Source organism: Phodopus roborovskii, unplaced genomic scaffold (genome assembly GCF_943737965.1).
Source record: "Phodopus roborovskii unplaced genomic scaffold, PHOROB, whole genome shotgun sequence".
Classification (NCBI taxonomy): domain Eukaryota; kingdom Metazoa; phylum Chordata; class Mammalia; order Rodentia; family Cricetidae; genus Phodopus; species Phodopus roborovskii.
Window position 1 is genome coordinate 11,306,022 of NW_026125052.1, and position 18,615 is coordinate 11,324,636.

Below are 18,615 nucleotides of genomic sequence, written 5' to 3' on the forward strand. Positions count from 1 at the left end.
ATGTCCCCTCCCCCAAGGCTTTTACAGATCTGCCTTGCTCTCCACTGAATTCATGGGAGGCAGGAGAGAGAGGCATTAGTACTTCCAGAAGCAGCTCACTACCAGCCTATTGACAGTGTGGCATTAATTTAAATACTCCCGTTATTAATTTATGATCCCAGTTACTATTATTGCCAAGGTTATCCATCTCAACACAATTTAATATGACCCACGCCACCATGGCGGGGCCTGGGTTATTAATAATTGCCATGGTCTTGATCATTTAAGCCTTACTCCAACAATTACAAACAGCAATTGTTACTATTATTAGCAATATTTCTATGATTAAGCTGAAGCTCAGGCCTGAGATGTATTGTTAGTAAGAGTGGCTGCAAAGGGTGCAAATGGAGGCTTGAGGCTTTGGGCCTCAGGTAGGCCTGAGTGAGAATGCCTGCTCCCTGCCCTGTCGCTTCCCCCTGCATTATTAAGAGGGCTACACCGTCTCTCCTGGCCTTTGCTCTCTCATCTATAAGAAAGATAGCCAGGATCAAATCGAGCAATGCGGTCAGTGTTCAGCACAGGGGGATTCGTGCTCTCTTGTTCATTCAGTGTGTATTTGTGGAGCACTTGCTTTGGAGCACGTACTATGGAGCACTTGCTATGGAGCACACTCGCTCCTAGGCCCTGGAGATTCAGCAATGGACTAGAGCAACAGTGGAACTGATAGTCTAAACCAGCAGTTCTCAACCTGTGGGTCTCGCTCGACCCTCTGGGGGTGGCTCAACCCTCTCACAGGGGTTACCTAAGGCTATCAGAGATATCAGATACTTACATTATGAGTCATAAACAGTAGCAAAATTATAGTTATGAAGTAGTAACAAGAATAATTTTCTGGTTGGGGGGGTCACTGCAACATACGGAATTGTATTAAAGGGTAGAAGCATCGGGAAGGTTGACAACCACTGGTCTAGGTAGAGTATTAATTATTTGATATGAGGGTTATTTTGTAATGTGATACTTTAGCTTGACCACACTATAGACAGCTTGCTGGGATCAGAATATTTCTTTGCTGAGATACCCATATCACCATAACCACAAATACCTACCCCCAAACCAGTACATGCCACCACGACTACCATTGTCATAATCACCACCATTTCCATCACCACCACAGTTCACACCATAACAGCAGTCTCAGCGAACCCTAGCACAGCTATGATCTTCTCCACCCCACATTCTCCCCAAATCATTGTGCCCCTGACCCTGGTGATAGTTAATCTTTGTTGTCAACTCAGCTAGATTTGGAATCACTGGAGCACACAGCCTGGGTGTTTCTATGAGGGTTTTTTTTTTTTTTTTTGGAAAGTTTTAACTGAGGAAGGAAGCCACCACAAATGCCAAATGCGGTGGCACCTCATGAGCAGGGGGTCCCATACTGAATCTGAAGGAAAGCGAGCAAAGCATCTGCATTCCTGGCTGCTGGTGCAGTATGAGCAGACCCCTTGTATTCCTGTTTCCATGCAACGGTGGTTTGAAAGAGATATCCCTCCAGGTCTCAGCTGCTTTAATACTTAGTCCTCAGTTGGTGGCTGTTTGGGAAGGATTAAAAGGTGTGGCTTTGGGGCTGGAGAGATGGCTCAGTGGTCTGCTCTTCCAGAGGACCTGGGTTCAATTCCCAGCACCCACATGGCAGCTCACAACTGTCTGTAACTCCAAGATCTGACACCCTCACACAGTCATACATGCAGGCAAAACACCAAATGCAAACAAATTATTAGTATTGGTTTGATTTTCTTGGGACAGGATTTCTCTGTATTGCTTTGGAGGTTCTGTAGACCAGGCTGGCCTCGAACTCAGAGATCCTCCTGTCTGTGCCTCCCGAGTGCTGGGACTAAAGGCGTGTGCCACCAATGCCTGGCTCTAAATAAATTATTTTTAAAAAGAAGAAGTGTGGCCTTGTTAGAGGAGGAGTGTCACCAGGGTGGGCTAAGGCCCCCGCCACCCGCGAGCCCTCCCTGCTCCCTGTTTGTGTGTCTGAAATGTGAGCTCTCGTCCACTGCTCCAGCATTATGCCATGCCTGACTGTTGCCATGTTCCCCACCGAGATTGTCTTGGAGTCCTAGCCCTCTGGAACTCTAAGGCCCCAATAAACCCTTAAGTTGCCTTGATCATGGTCCTTCTTAGTTTGCTTTATTGGGTATTTTGTCACAGTAATTAGAAAAGTAACTAATAAACCATGGTCACCATCATCCATCACAGACCATTTTACCAAGTCCAGTTCTACGTGACTAGAACCACCCACACTCATCATGACCATTATCGTCACAGCTACCTCTACTTATCCCTCAGAGCCATTGCCTGCCTGAACCTTTGTGATTATGACACCTGACCCCAAACTAAGTAGTTCTCAACTATAAGTGGTCCTATCCCAGACTCGACAGCTTGTACTTTCTTCTCAGCCCTCTTTTCCCTAATCACTCACAGATGGGGCACAGGGAGACAACTATGAAGAGATGGCCAGCTTGGCGGCACCAAGGGACAGCAGTTTTCCTGAAAGGTCTTCTAGACCTGTCTGCTGTGATAAAGCTGGACATAGAGAAGATCTCTCTCTCTCTCTCTCTCTCTCTCTCTCTCTCCCCACACATACACACACACACACACACACACACACACACACACACACACACACACACAACACCCTTAGGCTTCCTGGACTACAGCAACTCCAACATAAAAGGGTAGGTAATAATAAGCACAGCTCAGCATGGAGCTGGGAGGGGGAGGGGTTGGGAAGATGGGGTCCACATAGGAGAGGCAACCTCTCCCCTGTTCACCTCACCATCACCTTCCAGGAAGATGTCCCCTAACGTACTCCCCCTCTCTTCCCACCCCATTTGTCCACTCACCGGGACCTCTCCAAGGGCCTTCATACCTTTGCAGTTGCGAAGGACTCAGCACCTACAAGGCTGACAGCTCCATGTGCCCCTATTCCTGGCTGCAACTGTGAACCAGCCTGAGGCTGCAAACCCTTATCTTGCAGACGATGAGAATGCCCACTTCCAGAGCCTTTCTGTAGGCCAGGAGATGCACACGACTGTCTCTCATGTCCCCATCGCCATCTGGGGAAGGCAGTGCTGCAATCACTTTCTAGGTGAGTGAGCCAGCCCACTTGCCTCAGGAGGAAGTATGGCACCATTGCTCTGAGGTTCTGCTCTGTGCAGAGCCCCACACGTCACACCTCTCCCCATTAACATCCTGATCCCAGGTTACTCCTCCTCTCCATCCCAGCTCCCCAGCCTTTGCTCCCTTTGCTGGGGAGGAAGGACCTCCATCTCACAGGGACTGAGTCCTGCTCCCTCTTGATGTACAAAGCACAACACAGGCTTAGAGGGTAAGTGGGGCAGGCATTAGAGAGGCACAGCATGTCAGAGAAGAGGGCTGAACTCTGTCATCTCCCAAGAGCATTATTTCTGATTCTTCAGTCCCATGTCCAGCCAGAGATGGGGGTGAACAGGAAGTGGACCAGGGGAGAGGAAAAGAGGAAGTGCTGTAGGCAGCCAGACAGGAAGGTGGACCCTATTTGATGAGGAGATGGATGGGCGGCTCCAGAGATTGGTTTGGGATGCCTGCATTTAAATTCTGGAGCTGAATCAGTAGTGAGAGATGTGGGGAGAGTCAGCGGTTTTGGAGTCCAGGTAGGTTAACTTGAGCATCATTTTGGGCCGTTTTCACAGTGCCCTCCCCTCTCCACTGTCCCTTCAAGTATGGAGGCTAATGCTGTCTCCCCGCCTGAGCTCTGCTCTGTAGGAGCTGCATATAACCCAAACCCACCAGCCTTTCCTACCTGCGAGCCTGACACAGGTAGCCCAGGAGCACTGCTTGAAGCTCTCTTCCTTTAACAGGGTGGTTGCCTCGGGCAAAGGCTTCTGGGTTGAGGACCTTTCCGGTGAAGATCTGGGCCACACCCATATGTTTTGCAAGGAGCTGCAAGTCTTGATCAGTTCATTCAGACGCAGGTAACGGGGATGTGTTTTCCTCGGATTTTGCAACTTGGTGGAAGGCCCTAAGGTGAGGTGAATGAAGAGTGCCAGGGTTACAGTCAAGGCTTGTGGACAAATGCTGGAGTTGAGGGGCCCAGAGCAGACTTCAGGGCCACGGTCATTGACCCAGCTTTCTCCTCTAGGAGGTTCCTCTCAACTCCTCACTGTGACCCCTTTTAGCTCCAGGGCCCTCTGAGCTGACTCACAATTAAAAACTGGGTTTTATTGTAGCTATTTGTTTTCATATTTTTTTAAAAAAAATTTGTTTTGTTTTTGCTTTTCAAGGCAGGGTAAGCTGTGTAACAGTTCTGGCTATCCTGAACTTGCTCTGTAGCCCAGGCTGGCCTTGAATTTACAGAGATCAGCCTGCCTCCTCCCCCCAAGTGCTAGGATTAAAGGCGTGCACCACCACCACCCAGCTTCATATTTATTTAAAAATATTTTATATGCTTGAGTGTTTGTCTGCATATATGTGTGTGTACCACGTACATGCCTGGTACCTAAAGAGGTCAGAAGAGGGTAGTGAGTCCCCTGGAACTGGAGTTAAGGACAGTTGGAAGCTTCCATGTAGGTGCTAGAAACAAACATGAGTCCTCTGCAAAAACAAAACCAGCATGTGCTCTTAAGCACTGGGCCATTTCTCCAGCCCTTTGTTGAGATAGTGTCTCATGAATCTCTGGCTGGTCCTGACTTTGATCTGTGACTGAGAACTGCAGTGAGATGTTCACCTTGTCTGCACCTGTGGCATAGACCACGCCCATGGGGGTGGAGACAGGGCCGGACGTGACCTAGGGGAACTAAGGCTGAGGAGGGGGTCCAGAGAGCTCTCTTGCTTGCAGCACAGGGACAGGAGCACATCGGGAGGCATCCTTGGGACCAGGAGCCTGCTGGTGTTCATCTGTCTATGTTGTGAGTTATTTCTTCCTGAATAAACATCTATTCGGCCTATTTGTTTCTCCTGATCCTTATTAAACATCAATAGAGAACGGCCTTCGACTTCTGATCCTCCTGCCCATCTCTCAAGCACTAAGACTATAGGCCTACAGCATCACGCCCAGTTTATGGGGTACTGGAAGGTTGAAGCTTTGGGCATGCTAGGCAAGTACTTTACCAACTGAACTCCAACTCCAGCCTAGACTCAGTTCTTTGGCTTACTTATTCGAAACAGGATTAAACTCAGAGTGTAGCCAGGATGACACTGAACTCCTGATCCTCCCTCTTTTATGGCCCATGAGCTGGGGTGACAGGTGTGTGCCACAATGGCCAGTTGGATTCATTCTTCTCTTCCTACCCTGTGTCCAAGTCCAGGCAAGATGGTCTAAAGAAGCTATTGCACAGCTAGAATGTCATGAGTCAGTATGTAGGAAAAGAAAACAAACTGCCAGAGGCCCAAGTGTCAATCCATGCCCTTGATGTATAGTGGTAAGGCCAACCCTTCCTTACTCTGAGCCTCAGGGTCCTCATCTGCAATAGAGGCTTAAGATCAGAGCCTTACAGAATAAGTAGTCAAGAAAGAAGTGTGGGTGAATGTGCTTTGAAAGTCAGGGGAGCCGGAAAGATGTCAATTAGTCTTGTATTTGATGCCGCTATTGATGGTGGCTTCTAGCTAGAAACCGGATGAGGGGTAAGATGACATTTCATCAGTGGGGACTGGGCCCAGGGTCCTTCCTGCTGCAGATAAGAACAGGCCTCTGGCTTCAGGGAATTTCCCACGGGAATTAGTAGAGAAGGAGACATCCCAGGCCCAAGCTTATCTTCACTCCACTTTGCTGGCCCCCATGTCTGGGAAGTGGGGTCAAGTGCAATTGTCTGGGTTGGTTTCCAGCAGGGGAGAGCAAAGGGCAGAGTCTGGACAAAGTCATGACCACTGTGTCTGTTGCCTAGAGAGAGAAGACTCCCTCTGATGGCCAGAAAGGGGAGGGGGTTGCTTCAGGAATGCTTCCCAGCTCAGTCTGTTAGGAGGTGGGCTCTGTTCAGATCCACAAATCCCAAGAAGGGGATGAAGGGAGGGGGCTTAAAGGACAGAAAACCTGAGCTACCAGATATTCCCAAAGGGTCTCTTTCAGCCTGTAGCAACTGACCACCTTCCTGAGGGGAGGGGGTGAAGGCTTGGAGAAATCACCAGTCTCTTATTCTGAAGGGAGGCACAGTCTCCAGATCCTTGGGAGCATCTAGGTGGTCCAGACAGTGGAGAGGAGCTTCCTGCTGCCGCTGCTGTCCCCTCTACCGGGCAGAGCCACAGCCATGAGCTGTTTCCCCCAACTAAACACCAGTGTATACATGGGATGGGGATATGACATTCAGGTACACATTAAGCTGGTAGACAGATTTGGGGGGAAGTGAAAATCCAGCCACAACTGGGGAAGTTGAGGTTCAATAGCACACGTGGCAGGTTCCAGATCCTTCAGTGGAACAGTCACAGAGAATGGAGTGATAGAGAGGTTTCAGTGGTCTGTGAAGATGCCTCACCCCACCCCCACCCCTCACCCCCCCCCATGTGACCTAGAGGTCACAGCCAGGCCCTTCCCACACTGTCCCAGCTCCTGCACCATGAAGCCAGGCTCTTGACCAGTCTGCTGGGTGCCCCGGAAGTGGGGGGAGGGCCCCCTGGAGGAGCCGCAGGATGAGAAAGTGCTGAGTTGACACAGGCAGAGCCCTACCACCTGGCTGTGCAAGTGCATTCATCCCTAGCCCCCCCCCCCCTCCAGACCCAGGCTAGGCTCAGAAATGCCTTCACAGCCCATCCCTGGGGCTCCCCCACTCAGCTGGAAACTCTTAAGCAAAAAGGTCGTCAAGATGATTAAATGCGAACAGATTTTTCAGCTCTTTTTCCACTTTAATTAAAAATGTGCTCTCGGTTCAGATGGAAGCTGGAGACGAAGGAGCTGCTCCCCAAAGGCCACTGGACTGCAAAGTGAAGGAAAACCACTCAGGTTGGCCCTCAGTGAATTTAGGGGACTAACCTAGAGCTGTTGTGTGTCCACAGGTCCTGCACAGAAAGTTCAGCCTGGAGGCCACTGGACATGAAACAATGAAATACCACAGGTGGTAGCTGGGCAAGTCAGCATCCTGGAACTGGTACAAGCTGGATGGGGTGGGAACGGGAGACATTTTACTTATATACCTGTACTACTAGGGAGTTACCAGTGTGGGAAGGAGAAGTAGACCCTGGAGTCTGACAGAGGATTCAGTAAAGAAAGGGGATGAGGAACTTACTCCCCAAACAAGCACAAGGGTGCCCAGGACACCCATGTACAGAGGGTTAGCTGAAGAGCCTGGGGAAGCAGCAGGAGGCAGGGACCCTCAGGAGATTTAGGATGTCAGTGTGGGAGAGGCGGGTGCTAGGCAGGTGGGTGAGGCCATGGCAAGGACTTGGTGTGCAATCATCGTGGCTTTGTTAACAGGGTAGGGAGTGGGGATGCGGAGCGGGCAGAAGCCAGCAGGGGGATGAAGACCCCACCATTGTCTTCTCCCTCCTTCTCTCAGGGACCTGCAGCTCAGCCAGAAAAGGGAGAAAGTAGAGGTGGGAAGGGACTTTGTAGGGACACCTGAGAACATCCGCAGGGGGAGGCAGGGGCAGGGAGCTGGCATGGGCTGCTGGAGCCCTGGGTCACAGATCCTGTTTCCGGTCTGGCTTCATTCATCCCTTGGCAGGCCCTGAGGTGGAGCTTCCCTCAGAGAGCAGAAGGCAGGATGGTAGCTTTGAAGTGGCTCCCCATGTTCTGATGGCCTCAGTGCTGTGCAGACAGAGGCCCTCCCACCACCTCCTTGCCCTGCACCGGGTGGTCCCACCTGCCCCTCTTGGGATGGGTTGTCTGTCCTTGTCGCTGCTTTGGTGAACCACAATGGTGTTCCTGAATTCCACCTGCTCCCAGGCAAGAAAGCAGCTCCCATTCCCTCCGAGGAAGGGACAACACTCCACTCAGGGGGGTGCTCAGACCCTTCAGAATCCAGCTAGCATCTTTCCACCTCAGTCTTGGTCTGCTACCATTCAATGATTCCACCAGCCAAACTCAGGAGCCACCAAGAGAGCAAGGCCACCAACCCAGCAAAGCTCAAGGGAGACAGCTGGACCCTGAGCAGAGAGGGAGGACCATCTGAAACTTTAATGTGGAACAGGGCCGTAGGGACGGGAACCCCATCTAGAAATGTGGGGGATCAGTTTGTGGACAGCTTGAGGATAAAGGAGCAATGGGCAGAGCTGGTCAGACACAACGGGGACAGACTCTTGAAGTCCTGTCCCTTGCAGGTGACGGGACACCCTCTCCCGCTTGGAAGTCAAAACCTCCTGCTTCCCCAAACAAGAGTAGCTGGTGGTCCTTCCCTGGCCTTGGCTGCTTCCTGCCACCTGCATTATTCCAGCTCTCTGTTTCAGAGGAGGGGAAGGGACCTCTATGTTTAGATATGGCTGGTGTGTAGCCTCCCTTGCCTTGCACCTACATTGGCTGAGTCCGAGGTGGACCAGTCACCTAAGATGGGGTCTCCTGACAGACTGAGTCCCCACTGGCCCCTGCCCTTGGCCTTGCCTCATTCAGTTGTTCTACTTTCAGAGAACCCAGGGACTCCTCAGCAGGCAGCAGCCTATTTTGCCAGGATCCACACAGAGCACCGCCAGGCACAGGAGAAGTAAGGAGAGAAGAGGGTCTCTATTGGCGGGCACTGTGGTGCCCGGAACTCGCTATTCCTTCCCAGTGTTAATTATCAAAATTAACCGAACACTATAAATAACCCAACTCAGAGACTCAAAGAGCCTCGCTTCTAATTAATTCATTTCCAATCAAGACACTTCTACGCCCCCCTACCCTAGAATCCAAAGGACGGGAACCACATTGTGAAGCTTTTTAAAATATCGACCCCTGATAAAGCCGTCCTCCTCACTGCTCCTGAGAGCCAAGAGCCCAGAAAAAGAGAGGGAAGAAAAAAAAATCAGCCTGCTTTCTTGGAAGGGGGGAGCCTATAAATAACCACATATTGGTGCATTTGATGGACGACATTCTCATGGAGATTGGCTTTTGCTGGGATGAGGAGACGTGGGGGGGGGGTGGCTGAGACTTCCATCTGCCGCCTCGTTTACTGGGCAATAAATTTTAAAGCAAGACTGTGAGTACCGTCCAAGGCCTTCGTGTTGGCTAGAGCTGGGGAGACTGATCGATAGAGGAGGGGGAGGGGAGGGTAATAGAGCAAGCAAGCTCTAGGATAAATGTGGGGGGGAGGGGGGGCCAAGGGAAGAAGAGTGACAGGGAAGTGGGAGGGGTATTTCTAGTCTCACCTTGCCACTAGGCCCAGTAGCTGCTCCAGAACTGTCTACCCTGACTTACATCTAGCTACTTGCCCTCTAGGACCTCCACCGGTTGTGGGTAGCCTTTGAGAGACTAGCTGTGAATCTGAGGCCAGACTAGGCTACCGAATGAGTTCAGGGCCGGTGTGAAATAGGGAGAAGGAGAAGGAGGAGAAAGGAAGGAGGGTGGAGGACCCCCAGGATCCAGCTCAGTGGACAAAGCACTTCGTCCTACAAGCATGAGGGCCGGGGTTCACAGCCCTCAAACTGGCAGAAGCAGAGCCGATGGCAGCTGCCCTCAGGAGACAGAGCCAGGGGTCCCTTGGCAGGCTGGCTAGCTAGATTGGCTCAAACTGGTGAAAAGACCTGGCCTCAATAAAGTGGGAAGCGACTGAGGAAGACATCTGATATCTCCTGTCAACTTCAGGCCTCTACATGCACACGCATGTGTGAACATGCACACACACACACACACACACACACACACACACACGCCACTGTCACTGTCACTGCTACCATCCTGGCAGTGGCACTGACTCCTCTGTCTCAGTCCTCATTGTGCTCCAAATACTTTGATCGCCTAGATAGGTCACATCTGGGAGCTCTGCAAGACAAGGCTCTGTCCGATAGGGCAGGCAAGGCAGGGAGGTGTCCATCAAGTGGGGAATCCCTCCGGGGTCAGTATCAGTGAGTAGCCCTTTGAGCCCTTCGCAGACCGCAGTGTTCCTGCATGGACAGATTTCTGAGGGACTAAAAAGATAACCTGTAGACCCCAGGACCTGAGAGGCTAACTCCAACTCCAGCCTCGGTCTACGTTGTTCCTCCCCTCTCAGCTGCAGATGACCCAGGTGGAGAGAGTGGCCATTTCCCATGTGTGTCCTGTCTTGGGCTTAGCTAAGAGTAGCTCGGTGTGATGGGACTGAGGCAGGGGCTGCCTGGAGCCAGCCCCTGGGCAATCTGATCCCCATTAGCCCTTTTCTGCTTTTCATTACTGCAGCCGGGCGGTTTCGGAAACATGCCATTTCCCTCTAGCTTTTCTCTCCTTCCTCTGCCTTTTGAGGTTCTTTTCCCATCCCTGGCTGCCTCCTCCATTAGGTCACTAATGGCAGAATGAAGCCACCCAAGCACTGGTGTAGACCTCAGTGTCAACTCAGCTCAGTCTCAGAGGAAAAGCCAACTCTTCCTCTCTCACCCCATCTTCCTTGGGTGCCCCTTCTTCATGCTGATGACTGACCCCTCCCCCCACCTTCTCCAAAGATCCCTGTGGGGGTTCTGAAGCATACAGCTCTGTGCTATGGAGGGCAGCGGAGAGGGATGACAGCTGTAGCAACCATCAAACATAAGAATGGATGAAGACAAGGCGCAGGTGAAACAGAACTCAGCTAGAGAAGTGACTGGAAGCCAAGGCTCTTCCCAGGAGTCTCCTTTCCAGCCTCACCACTCACCATGTCTCTCTTCCAGACCACCTCCTCCCTTCCATCTGCCCCTAGAAACACTGAGCAAGTGTTACATCCTCCAGGAAGCCCTCCATTGCTCCAGGCCTGGAATCTTTTTGCTTGTGCTTGTCAGCATCATGCTGGCATGGTCATTGCTTTCCTTCCCTTTCTGCTTGGGTGCTGAGTCCCCCACGAGTGTCTGTGCCTGTTCCTTAGGGTGCTTTTCCTGCCTGGTACAGGGTGCTAAATGATACAGAGAATGAATGCATGGGTCCAGGAAGGGTTAGACTCAGAACAACTTAACTAGGCCTCTGGTGGAGAGGGTGGGGGCAGAAAAGAAGGGGGCCCTCTACAAAGCTGTCACAAAGCTGAGAAGCCAGAGAGACAGGAGTAAGCTGGGGAAAGCGGAATGGCAATCTCAGTCTAAACTCACCATGGCATGTGTTGGAGGACCAGGAGGGAGAGGTTCTGTTCTTTTAATGTCAGATAGTGATGTTTACAAATGACTTTAAAGGACTTTCTTCACGCCAGTGAGGCATCTAGGATGAATGGGAGAAATGGTGTCATCTCTTCCTCACTATCCCAGCTCCTCCCCACTCCCTCAAAACTGCACAGTGGCCTGGAATTCACCTGGGAAAGCTTGCAGGAGAAGGCAGCCACAGAGCCCAAACAGCCTCCACTAAATGTCTACATGGACAGGCCTGGGCAGTGCCCAGATGAAGTGTGGCAGATACCATCCCTGCCCTCTGGGCCTTCCAGGATGACCCAGACACACAGATGGGGACAGCCATGGATGGGCAGCCAGGAACAACAACAGAACAGTGTGAAATCAGACTCTCTGTATGTATATGTGGATATATATACATGCATATAACTTGAATGCTTTCAAGGTTCAATTCACGTATTGTCATTCATACAATCTGTTGCCTGGTACCACGTTGCCTTTTTTTTAGTTTTTATTTATTTATTATTGCTTATGGGAAATCTAACTTTTTTATGGAGACCACATACTTTCCACTCTATCTTTACCTTTCTGCCCACTCCAGGAGTAGCCATGTGACCAAAGCATTGCCACCTGATGGTCAGGAGTCTGCTGCGCTTTCTTCCTGCTGAGGGTGCGGAGCTGGAATGCTGTAAGCCTCCTTAGGGACAGCATGATGGAGAACACGGCCAACCTGAGAGGAAAGCAGAGCCAAGAGAAGCTCAGTGGGATTTATCATCTGCACTTTAGCTTTGCCTGGACAATGACCTTAACTCTGCCCCAGGAAGCTTCAGTCACACTGAACCATTCTCTCTCTCTCTCTCTCTCTCTCTCTCTCTCTCTCTCTCTCTCTCTCTCTCTCTCTCTGGTTCTCTGCTATTGACAGCCGATAGCTCTTAACTACCATAGTATTCACTGGCCATATTCATCCCTCTCCCCTGGTCCCTGCTGTGCCCAGCACAGTGTGTCCAAGGTCTGCAGAGGCACATTCCTGCCCTTAAGGAGCTCAGGCTCCTGAGCCTTGTCCTCTGGGACCACTTGATGAGTTCCAGCAGCCTGCCTTCAGAACTCTGTTCACACTACTCATTTAATGGATGCACTGGCTTGGGGGCTGTTCCTGTTTTCTAGACATTGCCTGCTTCTGCCTTGATACCAATGGTCCTCAACCTTCCTAACACTGCATCCCTTTAATACAGTTCCTTGGGTTGTGGTGACCCCCACCCATAACATTATTCTTAACTATTATTTCATAACTGTAATTTGCCACTGTTGTGAATTGTAGTATAAATATCTGTGTCTTAGTCTGACCACCAAAGGGGTCGAGAACCACAGGTTGAGAACCACTGCCTTAGGACATGAGCTCTCTGATGATGGGCACTGATGCCTGACATGTGCCAATTTATGTTTGTTTAGTGAATGAATATCTATATGTATGCTTATGCATGCCAGAATAAGGGAGTAGACATCTAAGAAAAGGACAATATGATGTAGACTTCATGGTTGAGAAGATAGTCCTAGAAGGTTCTAGATCCATCTAGAGCTCCACAAGCAAAAATAACCCATTGGCCCTGATCAATTCAATGAGCTTCCTGCAGAATCATCCCTTGTGTTGGTGCAGCGGGCATGGCTATCTCTGCTCATCTTCAGAGACTACTCTTGATGCCTGTCTTTCTCCAAGCCCCACTTGTCAGATGTCAGTGTGCCCTGCACCCTATTCCCCAACCTGTGCCGGGAGTAGGGACAGTGTAACCTCCCCCTTTAGGACTAATGAGACATTCCTCACACAATACTAACTCTACAACTTGAAGAGTGGGGCTCCCTGGGTAAGAGGAGGACTCCATGGATTAAGAGCCAGGCCTGGGAGAGTTCTGTCATCTTAGAGGAAAACATCAAAATTCTCCCATGAGGTAATCTTCAAGGGTGTGGCAGGGAAGAGGAGGATACAGGTTCCCATGCCATCATTGCCACCCCAGGGAGGTGGCCTCAGCAGCACCAGCTGTGTCCTCCTCCCTGAACCCAGCTCATCTGTAGACTGTAGACCGAGGGGTGTTGAAGGCTGACCCCAGGCTCCAGCTCATGCACTGCTCCTGGACAACGGGAGGCAGAACCACGCTTCCTACTTCACTATGCAGGATGTAGCCTACAAAGGTATAATAAGTTCTGGGGTATGCAGGAGAGCCTTCCATGGCAGCAGGCAGCCTGAGCACACAGAAGAGCTGCTCCTCTCCTTCCCTTCCCATGGCAATAATTTCAGCTAACTCTCCTGACCATCTCCTTGATCTGTGGTCCCCACTCCTCTGAGCCATGGAGCCCAGGCTCCTGCATCCTGCCACCCTACCTGGGCAGTATAGTCCTATGCCTCTCTCAGAGCTTCCTTCCCATGCCCACCACCCTGCTTCCTCCCCTCTCCTCTTCCATTCTGTCTACCCTTGCTTCTTCTTACCCCTCCCTTTCTCCAAACATCTCCCCCTACTTCCCATCCGGACACCCCTCCCCTCTTCTCTGCCTCTCTCTCTCTCTCTCTCCCCAACCCTCCTTCTTAACCCCCCCCCATCTCCTGCTCTCCCATCTTCCCACTGGTTCCGTCCTCCCTGTCCTCGTCTGCAGCTGGGTAAATTTCTATAAACAATCAAATTTGTAATACATTCAACTGTATTACATCCTTATTAGGAGCTTATAGCATTTAGGAAGAGGGACTTGGGCGGCTGAGAGGCGGAGAGCTCTCTGCCAGCTGAATGCCTGGAAGTGGAGTGCTCCCATTTTCAGATTAACTCGAGCACCATGGAGTTCATTATCTTCCCAGATTTCTCAGGTCAAACGATCCCCAAGCATTTCTCTTTCCATCGTCCCTGTCTGAGAGTCTCTCTTCTACCTTCCTGCAGTCCCAGGGGAGCTGCTATTACAACAGGAAGGATGTAGAACATACAGCAAGAAGGACTTCCCAGCCGACGGTGCCTTAAAAGAAACCTTAGATGAAGCAGAGGCTAAGGGGACGTGAGGGCCTCTACCAGTGGAGAGCTGTGAGTGTGGGTACCAACCCCCTCAGCTTTAAACCTGGGTACCCGGGACCCACAGAATGGCTGACAGGAGTTTCCAAGTCCGAGCCTCTGGATGGGAACTGGGAGAAACAGCTGCACACATCTGGAAGAGGCTTGCCAGGCCCCATCAACCCAGGCACCAGCCCGTGCTTTTGATGTTTGATCTTGCCCTGGGCGAAGGGAGAAAGCCAATGAGATGTCAGGGACAACTCATAACGACACCCCCTGTCACCATCCAGGCCCCCTCCCCAGATCCCCTGACAGTCCAAGCCAACTTCCAAGGCATAAATGAAATGCCAGAAAACCTGAACACTGACACCCCACCACCACCACAGTGGAGCCAAAGCCAATTTCCTGGGGGTGGGGGTTGGGCAGGGTGCTGGAGTCTCCCTCCCACCCGCTGCCTGCAATCTCTCCCCACGCCTTCTTTTTTGTCTTTCCCAGACCCTGGGAGAGGGGCTCAGTGCCAGACCACAGTCATGCCTCATTTTGATTTTTTTTTTTTTTTTTTTTTTTTTTTTTTTTTTTGCAGGGGGCAGGTAATTGATGGAGAGTTGTTGTTGTTTTTTAAGTGGGGGTCAGGAGTGAGCCTCCAAGATCTGTTTGGGGATAACAAAGAGAATCAGCCAATTGTCAAGGATGAGACTATAGGGGAGGGAAAGCCACATGCATTTATTGAGTGCCTGTTATATAGGAGCATACAGAGAGGATAAGACAGCCTAGTGTGGGAGGCAGGCGTTACATGCAGACAGTCGGTGGGAAGGGCACCCGTGCAGAGAACAGAGACAGCTCTGCTGGGAGAAGATGCTTAGAGCTTCATGGAGGAGGTGACCCTTAAAGTGCACTTTGACGGATGAATAGGAGCAAGCCAAGCAGAAAGGAAAGGGAAGAACCTTCTAGATAAGGTTGGGCAGCATGAACAAGGTCACGGGTGTTTGGGGAGAGCCAGTGTGAGCTGCGTGCTGCAGCAAGGATGTGGGACTGTGTGGTGAAGGAGGGGCGGCTGTGAGAGGCACCTGCTTCTACTGTACACAAAACAGCACAATTTGTAAGGTGCCTTTCAAAGTCACACCCTCCGGGAATCCTTGTCACAAACCAGGCCGATCTTTAGTTTGTTGTGAGACTGAATCTCACATAGCTCAGGCTGGCCTCGAACTCATTATCTAGCCAAGGGTAACTTTGAAACTGTAATCTTTCTGCCTGTACCTTCCAAGTGCTAGGATTACAGATGAGCACCAGGGTGGCCAGTTTACATGGTTCTAGGGGCTTGAACCCAGGGCTTTTTGGATGCTAGGTAATATTCTACTGACTGAGCTACATCCTCAGTCCGGAAAACAAGGTTTAATGTTCACTGGAGGAATAAGGAAACTGAGGCTCATAGGTATCAAGCAGTTGATGCCTGCTGGGGCTACCTGTGGACTGAAAGCTGTTGCTTAGTCTCTGGCCTTGGGGCTAGGGATTCCTCAGGGGAAGCCTGGAATTGGGCTGAGCTGCAGGGGAGGCTGAGGCAGGGGACTTGCATGGAGGTTGTTGAGGGGCTTGGCTACAGACAAGGCAGTAAACATCTTTCAGACACAAGGAATAAGGTGAGAATTGGTGAGCTGAGCTAAGGGTGATAGTGGATGTGGGAACGGGAGGGAAGGCACTCTGGATCCAGTCCTGGGGAATACTAAATATTCAGCCACAGTGATGGATGAGGTGTGGAAACGTGGGCCAGGGTGAACTCTAGAGTGGGAAGGTGCCAGCTTCCAATCTCTGCTTCAGCTTTCTAGAAATAATAACTTCGGAAAGGTATTTAAGCTAGTGCCCACTTGGCTCAATCCCTGGCATGTGGCATGGTGTTCACTACATGGTATCTCACAAGACTTTATAGTAAAGGTGCAAACAGCTTTGGAGAAATAAAAGCTGCTTGTTAACTCACGAGTGTTTCCATTTTTATTTTGAGTGCACACGTACACATGTCACAGCTGTACACGCAGGTCAGAGGACAACCCACAGAAGTCAGTTCTCCCCTTCTTCCATGTGGATCCCAGGGATCCAAGTTAGGTTGTCAGGCTTGGTGGTGGATACCTTCATGCTGTCAGCTAACTCTCTGGACCTTGTTTATTTCCTTTGAGACAGGTTCTCATGTACACCAGATGGGTCTTGAACTCACTATGTAGCAGAGGGAGACCTTGAACTTCTGATCCTCCTTCCTCTAACTCCTGAGTACTGGGGATGTAAGCATGAGCCACCACATCTGTTTTATGCAGTGCTGGGGAATCAAACACAGACAAGCACTCCGCCCACTGAGCTACATGCCCCACTTACTACTGTGTGCTAGGGGCTTTGGAAGAACTTCTGATGCTCAAGTTTTCCAGAGTCATATTCATGAGATAGGCTGGAACAGCTCAGACACTCTTGGGGATCCTGGGGGATGACATGAAGTCACATGGGAAGAGCTTTCACGGGTGAGAAGAGCTATGAGGACTGGCTTTAGGATGGAGGGTGACAAAATGGGACAGGTAACACAAGGCCCGTATTCCAAAGGACAGCTGCTGAGGTGCTCCGAGCCAGAGGGATTAAGGACTGGTGGGGTTTATTAGTTACTGATTACTGGAGAACAAATTGCACCCAGATTTAGAGAGTTAAAACATTTAAACCATTCATCTGGTATTGCTTCTTTGGGGTCAGGGTCTGGGAGCTGCTCAGCTAGGCTGAGCTGGTGGGCGATCACGGAAGAGATTTTAGAGAAACTGAGCCCAGTGACTCTGGCCTGTAACCTCAACTGATCGGGAAACTGAGATTGGGCTGGAAATCCAAGGCTAGCCTGGGCTACGCAGTGAATTCAAGGTTGACTGGAACAACTTAGTGAGACCCTGTCTGAGAATAAAAAGTAGTGAGAGGGCTGAGTGTGGTGGCGCACACCTCTAACCCCAGCACTCTGGAGGCAGAAACAAGTAGATCTCTGTGAGTTCTAGGCCAGCCTGGTCTACTCAGAGAGTTCAGGGTAGTCAAGGCTGCAGAGTAAGGCCCTGACTCAAAAGTAAGTAAATAGTAATAGGACTGGGTGTGTGGGCAGTGACAGAGTGCTCATACAGCATTCATGAGGGTCAGATTGCATGGGGATTTCACCTGCGGGTGTGATAGGGAGGGACCCTCGATACCGACAAGGCTAGAGCAGGGCTTCCCACCCTTGCTAAGGCTGGGACCCTTTAATACAGTTCCTCATGCTGTGGTGACCCCAACCATACAATTATTTTTGTCGCTACTTTGTAACTGTAATTTTGCTACTGTTATGGATCATAATGTAATTTATCTAATGTGCATGATGGTCTTAGGCGAACCCTGTGAAAGGGTCATTCGTCCCCAAAGGGGTTGCAACACACAGGTTGAGAACCGCTGAGCTAGATGACTTCAGTGTCTTAGCACAGAGGCCATTTGAGCTTCCTTACAACATGCCAGCTGGGGTCCCCAGGGGTGTCCTAGGATTTATCAAGGAGGAAGCCACAATTTCAGGATCCAACCTCAAGCATCACACAGCATTTCTGTAGTGTATTATTAGTTACACACATTAGTACTCCATAATGGGGACACAGGGCATAGGAACCAAGGCTTATCATGGACCACATTGATAGCTGGTTACCACAGAAGATCTGGTGGCTTCCATCTTACAGGTAGGACAACTGAGGCTCCCCTAATTAGTTACGGTAACCCAAAGCTCATTCTAAAGCTCTGATCTCCCTCCATCCCAATTCTGTAAGTCCTTACTACCCCCAACTCCTAGAAGGAAAAAAAAATGTTGGTAGAGAAACCAATGTGACCCCAGCAGGGAGGAGGGGGGCAGTCACAATCAGGCCTCCCAGGCCTGTGAAATAAATATAATCACATGTTTGCCTTGCAGAACGCAAGCGTCCATGGTGGGCTCTGGGGCGGGGGTGGGGAGGGGCATCCAAAGCAGGCTTTGCCCTCCAAGTCTTGTGTTTCCCATTTAAAACCACACTGAGATGGCTGAGAAAATGCGCCCGGTTCCAGGGCAGTCTTTGGAAATTCAACCTGCTGGGTTTCTTACCCCTTCTCTGGTGCCCCTGAGAACAGGCTCATAGTGCCCACCACAAACTTAGTAGCTCTCGCCTGGGGTGGTCCCAGTCCCTGAATCACCCTGTCTGAGCTCCAGGAGCTGGGGGCCATGGCCAGCTCTCCAGGAGCTGGTGAACTCTGGGGAAGGGTGGCTTTAGGTCTGGGAGACCCAATTTCACAGGGTCTGAGGACAGGGCAAGGACTTAACTGGGTTCTTTCTGCGATCCCCAGGGAGAGACCACACCTCCTTCCTCAGGCTTAGGGAGCTGGGGAGAGACATCCTGTAATTGACTGCCTGAGGGCA